Here is an 11,142-nt window from a genome sequence, read left to right on the forward strand (position 1 = left end):
CCTGCGCTGATCAAACATTCCTTCCACTTAAGGGTATGAGTTAGGCAGTACAGGAGAGAGAAAAGAAACTGGAGCGTTGATCCCTGGGCACTAAGAGTTCATGATCTAGTTGCAACGTAAGACCTGATCATAAGCAAAAACCATGGAAGACTATCGGCTAAGTGCCCAAGAGAACCCCACCTGCGGAACTCCATGTCTTTATCAGGGAATAGTCCCCAAATCGGGCCCCATGCTCATGAGCACCTGGGTGCTCAGTTCCCTTTTTCGCAGGGTGCTGTTCACTTCCACACCGCCATCCCCACCGGATCTGCTGTTTGCACTGCCCGTTTTATCTCTTCTGGTGGGAGGGAGAGAGAGAGAGACAAAGAGAGAGAAATACAGTGAGCTTGCCCCAGCCCCAGTGCATGTTGCCAAAACCATTCCTGGGCTGGCTGGCTGCAGATTATGCTGCCTCCCGTGCCTTGGAATTGTTCACGAGTGCCTGCACTCAACCCCTGCCCCCGACAGGTTCACCCAGTTGGCCAGTGTGGCCGAACGGCCATTGGGAGGGTAAATGCTAGCCCCTGGAGTCCAAAGGTTGCAATGAGTACTTGGAGGTTGTAAGTACACTTTTGAGATCCTTTAATGGTGAAGGCAAAGGTGTTTTAGCTCTACCTGCAGAAAGAGATCCCTGAAACCACAGGACTACAGATGAGTTGGGGAAGGCGACTCTTCGTACTCTTTGGGGACTGATGCTTGGGAGTTGCTAAAGTTTCTCAAACTCTACAACCCCCACCTTGAGCTGCCTGGATGATGAAATAGTCTGACGAGTCTGAAATGCTTATACAGGTGAGCTAAGCTAAAACCCAGCACCCCAGCCTTCCTCCTGGGTGATCACAAGGGAGGAGGGGTGGGAACTGCCGTGCCCCCACCAACACTCTACAGACCGGAGCACAGCTCTCCTCCCCCAAGGCTGCCAGCATCAATCAGGAGGAGTTCCTCCACTTGTTAGTTAGCAAATGAAATGCCAGGTAGAAGCACAGTGTTGAAACAAAACTGATGCATCCCCACCCCGAGGCGTGATGAAACACTTGGAAGAGACCTTCACAGGCATTTGGCTCATGCCCGAGAGCGCAAGGGAGGAGGATGCTAGGGCTGAGGACACCGGGGCCCACAAGGGTAACACTTGAACTTGAGCATGACATGCCTAAGGGCAGAGAGGCAGAGGATGGGGCAAGAAGGAGACTTAGGGAGATCTGTACAGCTGTGTGGGGGGAAAGCCCACTGTGGCAAACAGTCCTTTGGTGGACTTATAGAGCCTTTGGTTTCTAGCTGAGTATTACAACCCAAGCCTGGAGTGCTGATCATTTCCTAAGACCACTCCTAGGAAAAATCAGGAGGAGGGGTCTGGTCACAGAATGGGAAAAGAGCAGAGGAAAGATGAGGAGGGGGGGGGGTTAGTGGAGGGAAGCAAATAGAATTAAACCTTTGACATTAGATCTGTAGTATTTCTGGCCTGAAATATTCAGAGATTTCAGCAGTTTGAATGGAATGGAATGTGTGAATGTGTGTGCAAGTATACACATAGATGGTGCGTGTGTAATTTGGTGTGTGGATACACACCTGTGGGTATGTTTGTGCATGTGTGTGTTTGTATGTGACTGTGAGTGATTGTGTAAGAATGCATGTGTTTGTGGTGTGTGTGCATGTGAGAACACATGCAAGTGTATGTACAAGTGTGTGCATATTTGTGTGTCTGTCTGTGCAGCATCTCAGATGGAAAACAGCTCTGAAATAAAGCCTCTGTAAAAGAGGAATCTTATCCTGATCCACTGCAGACCAGCTGGGTGACCTCAAGTAAGGCATATCATGCGCTGGGGCTATTTTCTCCCATATTCTAACTCCCAAAGCAATGTCTGATACATAGTAAGCACTCAGTAAATATTGATTAAATGAGAAATTGCTACATAAGGACAATGCTGCCCATTTCTTTGGGTTGAAGAAATGACAAGACGAGAAAACACATGCATAACTACTCTCTTACTCTCCTCATGCCTCACATGTAATAGTAGCCCAATAATTATTAGTCCTACCCCTCCCCAAATTCAGTTTTTATCCCTTTGGTTGAAGGAAGTTGATGAAGGAAATGAGGCATGAGGTCACATGTCTCCTATAGCAAGCTTCCTTGGGCTGAATACCAATGACCATATTCCTTTTTACTTTTAAATTGTAATTCCCATATAGTTAACATTCAGTGTTACATTAGTTTCAGATGTACAATATAGTGATACAGCAATTCTATACATTATGCAGTGTTGTCATAATGAGTGTACTCTTTTTTATTTTTAAGACTATTTGAGAGAGAGCAAGCACAAGAGTGTACATGAGCAAGGGGAGGGACAGAGAGAGAGGGAGAAGCAGACTCCTGGCTGAGCAGGGAGCCAGACGTGAAACTGGGCTCTATCCTGGAACTCCAGGATCATGACCTGAGCCAAAGGTAGCCACTTAACCAACTGACCACCCCCGCCCAGGTGCTTCATAAGTGTACTTTTAATTGCCTTGACCTATTTCCCCCTTGTCCCTTACCCACCTCCCCTCTGGTAACCATATGTTCATTCTCTAGTTAAGAGTCTCTTTTTTGGTTTGCTACTCTTTTTTCTTTGTTACTTTGTTTTGTTTCTTTAATTTCATATATGAGTAAAATTATACAGTATTTGTCTTTCTCTCACTGACTTATTTCACTTAACATTATGTGTGTGTGTGTGTGTGTGTGTGTGTGTGTGTGTGTGTGTGTATGCCTGCCACATTCTGCTTATCCATTCATCAGTCTATGGACACTTAGGCTGCTTCCATAATTTGGTTATTATAAATAGTGCTGCTATAAACATACAGGTGCATGGATCCCTTTGAATTAGTGTTTTTGTAGTGCTTGGCTAAATACCTGGAAGTGCAATTGCCAGATTCTAGGGGCTTACATTTTTAACTTTTTGAAAAACCTCCATACTAACTTCCAGAGCACTTGCACCAGGGTGCATTCCCACCAACAGAGCAAGATGGTTCCCTTTCCCCACATCCTGGCCAATACTTGTTGTTTCTTGTGTTGTTGATTTTAGCCATTCTCATGGGTGTGAGGTGATATCTCATAGTAGTTTAGTCTTGCGTTTTCCTGTTGGCGAGTGATGATGGACATCTTTTCATGTGTCTGTTGGCCCTCTGCATGTCTTCTTTGGAGAAATGTCTGTTCATGTCTTCTGCCCATTTTTAAATCGGATTATCTGTTTTTCGAGTGTTGAGTTGTCTAAGTTCCTTATATACTTTGGATACTAACCTTTTATAGGATATGTCATTTGCAAATATCTTCTCTAATGTTGCCTTTAGCTTTGTTGATTGTTTCTTTTGCTGTGCAAAAGCTTTTCATATTGATGTAGTCCCAATAGTTTATTTTTGCTTTTGTTTCCCTTGCCTCGGGGGATCTATCTAAAAAAATGTTGCTACAGCTGATATCAGAGAAATTACTACCTGTGCTCTCTTCTAGGCTTTTTATAATTTCAGATCACTCACCACATTCTTGAGCCAATTTCCAGAGGCTTCTGAGTTCCCATTATGTTATATATTAGCTAGGCCTCTTCTCCCTGCTCTCAGTCAAAGATTGACAGCAATTCATTTGCAAGAATTAAATGCAAGACTGAATTTTAATGACTCAGAAATTTGAAGCCAACATTGCTTTCAGTGACCTTTAAGGAAAGGAAGCCTAGTAAGTGACCTAGTACCTTACCTTCCATCCGGTGGTATACTTGTGGGTCACGATCTTGGAAGATAGGATTAACTATCTTCATTATGTATTTAAAGGAACAAAAGCTTAGAGAGGTCAAGTGACTGGCCCAAGGTCACCCTATTCACTCCAGGGTCCCAGAGCTGCCTCCCAGCCCAACAAGTGATATTCAGAAGCTTCTGGAAGGTAAGATCTCCTCATTCAGGCAAACAGAAATGAGGTCTCTTAAGTTCTGAACCCATAAACATCTCAAAATCTCTGACTAGTCAGCCCTGGTTGAGTATTGGCAGATAGAGCCAGGGCCATGTGGCAATCAGAAAACTAGTCAGGTGGGACTGGAACAGTGCCTCTGAGGTATTTCACAAACACGGGAACAAACACATTGGTGTCGCAATCCTGGCCACCCGGAGCTGCCGCGTTGGCTGTTTTTTTGAGCAGGGACTGTGGATAAGGAGTTTGAGGGCTTGAGGGCTGAGGGTGCTAGGACTCCTAGGTGGGTGGCCATCTTGGAGACAGCATCTTTCCAGTCTTTCCAATCTCCCAAACCCTGATGGTTATAGCCAAAAGGAATTGCTCCTTCCAAAATACCCAGAGCTGCTCCAGACCCCTTAGTGAGGAACCCAAGGCCTTACATGGTCCAGAAGTGACCTGTACCTCCATCTTCTTCAGCTACTTTGACCGACATGAGGACCCAGACTCACCAGACTTCTGACTGGATCCCAGACATACCTTTTTCTCCACTGCTTGCATGCCCAGGAAACAGACTATCCCCTGCCCTCAAAAGAACTATTCATCCTGTAATCCTAAAAACAAAAGTTAATTAAGACCAAATCTCTTCTTAGCATTTCACAATGCCCTCTGGGATAATTAATATAACCGGTATGAACTGCTCCATAAACTCAGAGCACAAATATGGTCACATTCCAGTTGTTTTTCCAATTAATCTCCCAAGCACACATCTACATGAAAACTCCAGCATCTCCTTCTGGAGGTTTCCTCCCTTTCCAACAAATTGTCCCAAAGCCCTGGGGACAGGCCAAGTAAAAACAAAAATGAGCCTCACACATACCAGGCTTAGAAGAATTGGAGTCTGTTCAGTTTAGAACCACCAGGGATTCTCTCTGCCCCGGATTCCTGCTACCATACAGTGTCACTGTTGAAACTCACGCCTACACAATTTCTTGGATACATGCAAAGGTGGAAACCAAACCCCTGACCAGCAGCCAGGGGCCCCATGTAGAGCTCCTCAATATGATTTTTCTCATTCATTTTCTCATACTTAGTTATTTCCCAGGGCACAAGAGCACAACAGGAACCCACAAGCAGGACTGATTCTACTTTCCACCCCCAAAACAAATCCCTTTCCCCTGGCCCATGAGCACTGCAGGGAGCTCTCTTTTGAATATCCAGAATGAGAAACACCTGTCTGTATTCTTCTCTCAAGAACTTGAGGGCCCCTTGCTGTGCACCTGCCCTTCTCAGGGAAGCTGGCCTCGGGGCCTTTCTTCTCCTGCCTGCACCCTGATGTGACAGGCAATCTCCTCATGACAGAGGAGAACAACAGCCCAAGTTAAATCTCCAGCAAGACACCTCCTGTTAGCACCCTTGTGACATGTCCAGGAAATCTCGGGCCATAGCCAGAGGATGGTAATTATACTTGGGAAGGGCCAATGGTCTGCCAGACACTTTGACACATATGATCCTGTTTAATCCCACAACACAAGGCAAAGCAGTGAGAGCATCGTTTTTCAGAGAGAAGGAAAATGAAGTAGAGTGCCAAGGAGCCTAAAGCTAGACCAAAAGGTGCTCGCCCACTCTCTCCCTGCCTGGAGAGACCACAGCTTGCCCACACCTGCAGAGGGTCACTGTGGATGAGATCAAACCAAAGGAACCAGCCTGAGCAGCCTGAAAGAAATAAAGGAATCCCAAAAAGCCTTCCTAAAGTGTTGTGTGAGGCCAAGGAGGGGCTCTTGCCTTGGTGGGTGTTAGGAAAAGAATCGGTTCATATTGTCCCTAGAACTCCGCCTAGCACACAGTAGGTGCTCTGTTTATATTTATATGAATATATGTAACATATATTATCGTTGCAATGATGTAATGGATATCTGCCCTGAATCCTGCTTAAGGACCTGCTCTCTGCCTAGAGCCTAAGGGCTGGTTCCAGCAAAAAACCTCATCTCTGAGCTTACCATGAGGAGAAGACTCATTTCTCAATTATTCTCATTCAACAGCAGAGAAGTATGATATCCAAAAACTAGAGAAAGGCTGAGAAGAAAGCCCAGGGGGAGAAAATGCTAACTTCCATCTGGAGAAGCTCAGGAGTGCCTCCTCCAGGAGAAGGACTCCCCTGGAGTGGGCTTCCCACAGGGAGGCCGGAAGTGAGCTCAGGCAGGGAGACGTGACTGGTCTTCTCCCATTTGAGAGGCAGTCTTCCTGATCACGAGGAAACAGCAGCAGAGTGAACAGCAAACTGTAATAAATGAAATAAGATATTGGCTGCTTCCACAACAATTAGAGAGAAATTGGGGTTGTTTTCTCCAAACTTTGCCAAGTGTGAGCATGGTAGGAGGGGGAATGGATTGAAGAGCTCACATCCCACTAATCAGAGCTTATCACTTACTGTGGACACAGCATATACGAGGCTTTTGTAAGCAATATCTTATTTTCACATTACCACTAATAATCATAGATAATATCCATTGATTGTGAATCATGTGCCAGGCATTTTTCTAGATGCTTCTATATGCTTAAACTCATTGGATCCTCATGGCAACTCTATATAACAAGTAGTATTATTATCCCCATTTTATAGAAGAGGAAACTGAGACATAGGACAACTAAGGATTTATCTGAAGATAATATGGGTGATAAATGGAAGAATCTGGATTCGAACTCAGGTAGTCTGGCTTGAGAACTCATGTTCTTTACTACTCTCTATTCTGCCCTACAAAGTAGGTATTATCCACATCAAATAAATGAAGAGGTAAAGGTCCAGCAAGATTATACGAATCATCCAGTCATTTTGGTGGCAAAACCAACATTTGACCCCCACATCCACACTCTTAACCACGTGGCAGGAGGAGCCTCCTCCCACCCTGACCTGTGGCACTCTGCGCAGACATCACTTCTCTCTACACCTCTGTTTCATCACCTTAAAAGGGGGAAGAAAAAAAAATTGATATTTTCCAAGAGCCTGGTCAGCTCAGACCTCCCAGGACAAGTGGGAGGTTTGAAAATCCTAGGGAATCATCTGAGTAGGAAACCAGCAACTCCCTGACAGGTAAATCACAGCCTCTCAATAGCTATTCATTTGCACGCAGATAATTTGGAGTTCCTGTCACCAGTCCTGGTCTACCCCTGTGGTAGAGTGTCCCATATGGCTGCCAACGGTTTCTCCCATCTTGTTCATACATTCTGCTCCTCACAGCAGGAGGTGGAGTCTATCTCCCCTACCCCTGAATCTGGTCTGGCCTTGTGGTTTACTTTGCCCACCAGTGTGGCAGCAATGATGTCCTCTAACAACAGAGCATAACCTTAAGAGCATGCAAAACTCCATCTCCAGTTTCTTAGAAGTCAGTTGTGTGACCACAGATGATGTCAAACTGCATGGAGAAGAGAGGTCCAGATGAGAAACTGTCTTAGATGTCCCAGCCCTGGAAAACTCCTAGCCAAGTGCGGCTACTTGATTATCCCTGGCTACTTCACATGGAACAGAAAACTGTCCAACTTTGGGGAAAAATAATAAATCCTTGTTGTTTTAAACCACTATGCTTTGAAGTAGTTTCTTACACGGTGATCCCCCATTTCCTCCACCTTATCCGTTGTTCACCATGAACGATTACTCCATAACTCACAGATATCAATGTCCATTGGCTTATGGCACATAAGCGTGCTCATGCCTTCATGATTAGGAATGACTAATTCCCTAAGGCAAAGGACAGTGATGTGGTTTCCTTTATTCAGTGAGCATCTACCTGGAACATCCTTGGGTCTCAAGACCCAGAGATAAATAAGACACAGTTCACGCCTTCAGAAACCCATGTTTTTGGAAGATCTGGGACCCTTTCAACACCACACAGAGGAATGGCATCAATTCACTCACTCATACAATATCTACTGAACGCCCACTGCACATAGTAGGGACTGTGCTACCCATTTGTGCTAGTGAACCAAGCCCTCATCCTGCTTACATCCTAAGTGTATTTCATGCCAATTATCACAAAGGTACAAGTGAAACTGTGGGAACACAAAGGAGCTAAATGCTGGGCTGGGCAGGGTAACAAGTTTTATCCCCACTTTACAGATAATGATTCTGAGATCCAGGAGAGCTCAGCCTTACTCCACCACTCTGTGCTACCTTGAGCCAATTACTTAACATTTCTGTCCTTCACTTTTCTCATCTATAAAATGAGTTTATTAGTTATGCCTACATCCTAGACTACTATAAAGATTAAATGAGTTAATATTTGTAAAGCGTGTAAAATAATTCATGACATTTCTTTAAAGCCTACATTAATCATCGTTAAATGAATTTTAGAAACAAAGCAAAAGAGTTATGACTGGCCCAAGTACCACAGAAATGGGTAGATGTCAGCTGGGACTGCCCCCTGATCTAGTGCTTCTTCCACACCCCTCTATTCTGCTTCTCAAATAAAATTGTGCTTCCATTCTCAGAGAGATATTTAAATCATCTGTGCACTCCCTTCAAACCTACGTATTACAGGAGGACTCTTGCACATCCCTCATCAAAAGAATCAGCAGAAAGGACTCCAAGGTTCAAATCTAGGCTCTGATGGAATGTGTGCAGGCTGGAGGTTGTTAACATGACTCAAGGTGAAGGGTAATTTACAAACGCCATGTGCCAGAAATCATGCTCATGGTCCAGCTACGTTGAGTGGGCCTTGAAGGATAAACATGAACCATCCTGCAGATAGGGACATCTGAGGACTGTGACTTGTCCACAGAAATTCCCACCTTCCATTGTCTGGCCCTCTGTGGCCCTCATCTGATGAAACTTGACCATGCAAAGTAGAGAATGCCCAGGCTTTCTGCAGCGGGCCTCATCCTTCCAGGGGAGCAAAAAGCAAGGGCGATAGGAAGACTATGGTCTCATTTGCAGCCTGGCTTCCCTCCACGTACCAACAATGACACAACACCCTCCTCCAACGAGCATTTTCCAATCTCCACTGAGATCTGTTGGATGAGAAGCCAATTTCCATCCCAGCCATGCACAGGCGGCTGTGGGTGGGGGTGTGGATGTATTTCTCCTTCACCCCAAGATCTGGGAAGACAGAGCTCATCTCCTCACCAGCCAAAAGCCCCAGCCAAGTATAATAGGCTGCTGCTAGGGGCCGTGAGGAAGCAAGTGGGAAATGGCCCAACGGTTGGGACCGTGAAAGCCACAGTTGTCAGAGAAGCATGCTCATCTGCCCGCTGATGGAATTGTCCCAAAAGGAAAGATTTAACTTGTTTTAGGAACTAGTCAGAGCCTGGCTTGGGCACGCTGCCTGTGTATTACGAGAACCATCTCTGGAAAATGTGGAATAGAGTTATTGCCAAGCAGATCACAGCCCTGGAGCCCGAGATTCAGTGGCCCTTGGTGTGCGGCCAGCCCCCAATTTCTCAGGACCCCCCTGACTACTACGAGCAGACAGGCTGACCCGTGTTTCTCAGTCCCTTAGCATGTGCTGAGTCCCTGTGGACTGGCAGGAGCTGCAGCAAAAGGTGCAATGACACGGCCTCTGCCCCCATGGACTTCCCTGCCTGGAGCCCGTGGAGAATTACAATACAGTATGACAAATACCACAACAGCAGAGTTCCAGGAGCCTGGAGGGAGGAGTGACTGTTCTGTCTGGACAATCCCAGAAAGATTCAGAAGAGGTGAATTGTGAGCCAGACCTTGAAGTGTGAGATCTGCTTCACTAGGTTTTGTAAGGCGCCTGTTGGGTACCAGGTCAAACGCCAAAGCTGACCGGGGACAGGGACCGGTTGTAGGGGGATTCCAGCCGAGCTCTCTACCCACCCTCCCCATCCGGCCTGCCTGCCAGCCCGTCAAACACCAGCTCGAAATTATCTCCCTGGCAGGAATCATTTTCCAGTTTCCATCAACCCCTAACTGACCATGTCCTCCGGACGCGTGAGCTGAGTTCAGCTTTTTCAGGAGCCAACCAGAAGTCATTTAGAGAGGCCCCAGAGTAGCACAGAAGAGGTAAGAGCCCTAAGAGACTTGTCAGCTGGCACCAGGCTCCAAGAAGAGAAGCAGTGCTTCTGTCCTCTGCCCACCAAATATCGGTGCCCCAGTATTTAGAAGTTCATAGAAAATTACACATAGAATTAAGGATGAAGAGAAAATGTATCCTCCCTGAGAATGCCAGTTGAAAGGATCTTCGGTGGCTTCAAGTGGGAGCAGGTGTCTGGACCCAGGGAAACTGAAAGCCCCTTGAGAAGAGACGTTTGCGTTTTCTGAGCGTCTCCTCCCCAACGCTCAGACTTAACTTCTTAGCAGGAACATTTATAGACAGGATGTACTTGCTATAGTCGGAATGCTGTGTCTCCTCAAAATCCAAATGTTGAAATCCTAACACCCAAAGTGGATCGTAGGGGAGGTCGGCCTTAGGTCATGAGCATGGAGCCCTCATGAATGGAATCAGTGCCTTATAAGAGAGGCCTAGATCAATCCCTAGTCCCTTCCACCATGTGAGGAGCAAGAGACACCATCCATGACCCAGGAAGTGGTCCCTCAATAGCCACCTGGCCAAGTCCACTGGCACTGCGATGTTGGGCTTCCCAGCCTCAGAACTGTAAGAAATAAATGTCTGTTCTTTGTAAGCTACCCCATCTGTGGTATTTTGTTATAGCAGTGTGAATAGACTGAGACAACATTCAAAGAAGCCATTCTGAACAAGAAAGGCACACGCCTCAACAGAGCTGACTCTTTCCTGGCCAGTCTCAATGGCTCGCCTCTTCAGGGATTGGGATGAGGCAACTTAGACATGCTCTCCATCTGTAGAAGGCAGAAAGGCAGAACAGAAAATAAGAGAGGGGGAGCGGTGCGGAAAAAATAGAAGACAGGAAGAAAGGAAATTAAGAAGGAAGGGTGTATATTTTTCAAGCACCTACTACGTATAGGGCAGCAAACTACCTACGTTACACACATTATTAATTACTGTTGTATTTAACTGCTGCTCCAAATCACCCTGTGAGGAAGATTTCATTGACTCCACTTTATAGATAAGAAACTGAAACTCAGAAAATTAAGTAACTTGCTGAAGGTCAAAGCCCTAGTAAACAGGGATTCAGTCCAAAATCTGAAGACTCTGAAGCCAGTGCTTTTTCTAGATGGCCTGGATAAAAATAACTGCCATTTATTAAGAACCCACTACTTGCCAAGT

At 45.9% G+C, this 11,142-nt stretch overlaps 1 long non-coding RNA gene across 1 annotated transcript; it reads left to right on the top strand.

The window, feature by feature from the left end:
* The first annotated feature begins 592 nt into the window (after positions 1-592).
* LOC309860453 lies at positions 593-10,583 on the top strand. The gene is made up of 2 exons (XR_014309381.1): positions 593-828; positions 8,426-10,583. It is a non-coding gene; the product is annotated as an uncharacterized lncRNA (long non-coding RNA).
* The last annotated feature ends 559 nt before the right edge of the window (positions 10,584-11,142 follow it).

The sequence above is a fragment of the Mustela nivalis genome (genome assembly GCF_964662115.1).
Source record: "Mustela nivalis genome assembly, chromosome: 2".
Classification (NCBI taxonomy): domain Eukaryota; kingdom Metazoa; phylum Chordata; class Mammalia; order Carnivora; family Mustelidae; genus Mustela; species Mustela nivalis.